Source organism: Aplysia californica, unplaced genomic scaffold (assembly GCF_000002075.1).
Source record: "Aplysia californica isolate F4 #8 unplaced genomic scaffold, AplCal3.0 scaffold00468, whole genome shotgun sequence".
In the NCBI taxonomy this organism is placed as follows: domain Eukaryota; kingdom Metazoa; phylum Mollusca; class Gastropoda; order Aplysiida; family Aplysiidae; genus Aplysia; species Aplysia californica.
This window is the reverse complement of record NW_004797738.1, coordinates 534,828-539,408: the sequence shown is the minus strand read 5'-3', so window position 1 is coordinate 539,408 and position 4,581 is coordinate 534,828.

Here is a 4,581-nt window from a genome sequence, read left to right as displayed (position 1 = left end):
TATATTTATATAGTTCGGGGGGATTTTTAAGAGCAAGTGAGAGATAGAAAGTGAATTTAAGAGAGAAAGAGTGATAAAGGGGGAGATAGGGAGAGAGAAACATATATATATATATACTAACAGACATATAAGGACAGAAATAGAATTTTAAAAATGCAGAGAGCTTGAAAGTTTACACAATACTCTGGTCATATAAAACGCCAAATTGTGCTGCAAAAGGGCCAAGGGTGGGCAAGGAACAACGGGGGAGGATATCATTAACTGTGTATGACACAATGTCTAACAACAGAATTTTAAAAAAGCTCATTAATGAAGGTCACGACAAACTAAGCCCCGAGAGGTTTTCTTTGGTGTTTGCCACCAAAACGGGTAAAACAATAATGGGGAGAATTACAGCATTCGTCTATTTTGATCAACACCACACTTTAATGAACACCTTTAAAACACGGTCCAACAGCTAGCAACCACAAGCACTGGCGGGTCATTGCACGTCGACTCTTGAGCCGGGGGTGACACCTCCAGACAGACAGACAGACAGACAATGAACCCACGTCTCACCTCTAGTAATTAGTAGTAATGTATTAATCACAAAGCATTTTGTCTCGCTCATCGGGCTCAAAACCAAAGAAAATGGAATTGCAATAGTTTGGCTTCTCGAGTACATGTGCAAGCTAGTACACGCGTACTGAACTTCATAAAATTCAGTGCACATTTGCACAATAGCGATTCAATTGAACGATCATATAGAACAGACGACACAACACTTGGTGGTAGAGTACCACTCTTGCACCACATCGTATCTCGCACATGGTGACGTCAGGTCTTTTTTCTTGCCTTATTACATCTTCCACTCAGTGGTATATCGTGCCTATCTGTCAACAGAGAGTTAACAAATCATCAATAACAAGAACAAAAACACAAAAACATAACAAAACAAAACAGCTCACCCCCCCCTCATCAAATAAATAGTGTAAGAAACAGCCTGTAAGAAGGCCTGGTTATGTGAAGACGCTCAAGAAAATGATGACAATTGATCCTTAATTGTATTATTCAGCCATTGTTTTGTCTGACAAATTATTAATCTTCAAATAAAAAAAGAAGAGACTTGAGTAAAAGGGAGGTAACATAGACTCCCACTGTTCCAGCTTGAAGATAATGGCAGATTAAATACAAACAGCACGTGTGTTCTGAGATGCACATGGCCCAAGAGTTAAAGTGGGGCTGGGTTGTTTTTTTTGCACCCCCTTTCCCTAAACTGCCCCCACTCCATTATTTTTTTAAAACATTAAGTATTTGGCAGAGAAACCTTGAATGTGGTGCCTGGTCTGGTTAGGAGCCTTGTAAGAAAACGTTAATTTGTTTCCACAGGCATAGAGAAATACTTTTTGTTTCATCCATTATTTCAAACTTTCTGCAAGAATGCTGTATCTTATTCAGCCCACATTAACAGTGTTTGACTTTCAGGGTCAGAGCAGATTGCGACCTAGAGTATTTAGACCAGTGCTTCTCAATCTTATTATTGCCAGCGACCAAATTTACCACCTTTACGAGGCTAACATTTTTGTATCACCAACTTACATGTCGTGGCGTCGTTGGCCTAGTGGTTAGGCTTCTCGGACTCGCAACCGTAAGGTCGTGGGTTCGAATCCCGTTAGGGGCCCGACGTTGTGTCCTTGGGAAAGGCAATTTACACGAATTTTCCTCACTTCACCCAAGTGGGAATGGGTACCCGGCTATAGACAGCGAAAGATCTTGTCAGTTTGTTAGTGTTTGAGCGCTTAATCAGCTGCTTGCACTGTTTGCTTCCCGGGAAGCTGAGAGTGTTTTATGCTCTGCTGGGGTAATAATATAGTGTAAAGCACATAGAGCCTGCTGACTGTTGTTGAGCGGGGATATGCGCTATACAAATGCTATTTATTATTTTATTATTATTTTTCCCAAGCGGGACATAATATTATAACACTTGATACTACCGATGTGATCCCCACCACACATCAAAATGAACAAACAGCCCACTAGGAGGCGATACTGCCCAGGGTGGCTAGCACTCAACAAGGCAGAAAATATAACGTGACAGATCCGAGAAGAGACGAAACCTCCTTTTAAAAAGTCTAAGAAACATAACTTTTAGTCAAAGCTGTGCTTGATGTGAAAATGTGAATGGGTCTGTGAGTATTGTGTGTGTGCGTGTGTGTGTGTGTATGTGTGTGTGTGTGTGTGTGTGTGTGTGTGTGTGTGTGTGTGTGTGTGTGTGAGAGAGAGAGAGAGAGAGAGAGAGAGAGAGAGAGAGAGAGAGAGAAAGATTGTGTGTATGTGTGTGTGTGTGTGTGCGGGTGTTTGTATGCGTATGTGCTTGTCTGTGTGTATTGTTAAATGATTTCACAATTCACCGTGCATTGTATGCATTTTATATTATGTCCTTTAAAGTGTTTGGAACCTTATAGGGTTAGAAACAATACTTTATTATTATTATTATTATTATTATTATTATTATTATTATTATTATTATTATTATTATTATTATTATTATTATTATTACTACTACTACTACTATTATTATTATTATTATTATTATTATTATTATTATTATTATTATTATTATTATTATTATTATTATTATTATTATTATTATTATCACTATTATTATTGTATTATAATAACCATTCTTCTTGTTCTTGTTCCCGTTCTTGTTCTTTTTCTTCTTCTTCTTCTTCTTCTTCTTCTTCTTCTTCTTCTTCTTCTTCTTCTTCTTCTTCTTCTTCTTCTTCTTCTTCTTCTTCTTCTTCTTCTTCTTCTTCTTCTTCTTCTTCTTCTTCTTCTTCTTCTTCTTCTTCTTCTTCTTCTTCTTCTTCTTCTTCTTCTTCTTCTTCTTCTTCTTCTTCTTCTTCTTCTTCTTCTTCTTCTTCTTCTTCTTCTTCTTCTTCTTCTTCTTCTTCTTCTTCTTCTTCTTCTTCTTCTTCTTCTTTATTATTATTATTATTATTATTATTATTGTTATTATTATTATTATCATTATTATTCTTATTCTTATTCTCCTTATTATTATTAGTTTATTATTATTTTTTATCTTTGGTTTTATTGTTATCGATAATATTAGTATTAATACTATGGTTATCATTATTATACCATTATTGTTTTATTATTTATCAAATACCTTTTCTGCACCGAGTATTGTGCTATTACACAATTAAGGCAGTTGCAAGTCATCACTTTTATAACGTTGTTTACAAAAGAACCATGATGTGTACCAAATAAACTGTCCCTGAAAAGCTTTCTTCCGCCGAAAGCCCAGCAACGAAAAGCAATGTTGCGTAGCATACACAGGATTATTACAGTCCGACAAGCGGATTTATGGGTAATAATATGTCACGACGTGGTGGAACCAGGCACTCGTCAATTTTGGGGTTATAAGGTTATTGATATTATCTTAAAGCCAGTTCTTTTGCATTACTTTTGGTGAAAAAAATAGCAATCTATGTTGAATAGAAGTCGAGCTACTTGTTATTGAAGGAAGAGAAGGTCGTCTGCTTTCAGAGGTAAAGTTAGCGAGAAAATAGCGGCCAAAGTTTGATAATTTCCATAGCTTAAGAGTCCTTCGAAACTGAAAATTTACAGTTTTGTGCCTTTAATCAATTGTTTTTTTTCTCAGTAAAATCAACAAGGAAATGTGTTTTTAAATGAACATAAAAGGTTTTGAGGCGAAATAGAAAAAAAATCGCCCAAAGGCCAGAAAAATGTCTCGTTCTTTGATTTAATTATTTTGACGAGCGCCTGACTTCACCGCGACGCCTCACATATACTTTTACTCCACAGGAGACTCCTTGGGGTTCTTTCAGAGAGGTCTAGGTCATAGATAATCATCTGGTTGGCATTCCTGGCAACCGGGTTGGAATGTCTTTGCTGAGAGATTTGTAGCTTCAGACAATTTCTGCCATTTATCTTCATCGTATTCATCGTGATTTAGTCTTCCGTATTCCAAGAGAACAGAGGTACTCTCTTATCTTTTCATGCTCGTGTACAGCTATGTATTAATTTCTCTGTTTTTATTTGGGAGCGTAGAAAAACAGCATGTTTGGTCTCTTTTGGCAACAGGTAGAGGACTTGTTTTTCATCCAGTTCCCTTTCAAAGGATCGCAAATGATGTTCAGATAACTCCTTACACTTGCTTGCTCCCTCCAATGTTTCTGTTCTCAAGGCATCTCAGGTTCCTCATGATAATAATTTACAGGGGGTCATCCTGCTCGGTACCCAAAAACCTTCCTTTACATAATTCCAAATCGGCGGATTATCAAGTACTGGTAACAATGCTTTACTTTACTTTTATCCATCGCTTGTACCCTATTGGGTGTCGCGGGAAGAAAGAGACGTCTCTTTGTCGTCAGCCGGAGAGCTTGGGTCAGGGGGATGTATGGGTGGTTAATGTTTCCCTGACTCCATTTCTCCTGGTTTTTCTCGATCGCCCTCTAGCCTCTTTGCCATCGAATTTTATTTTTATGTAGGCACGCTGTGCTGGATGGTGTGTTGGTAATCGCATGAGATGTCCGAACCATTTGATTCTGGTAACATTGATTGACAATAAAT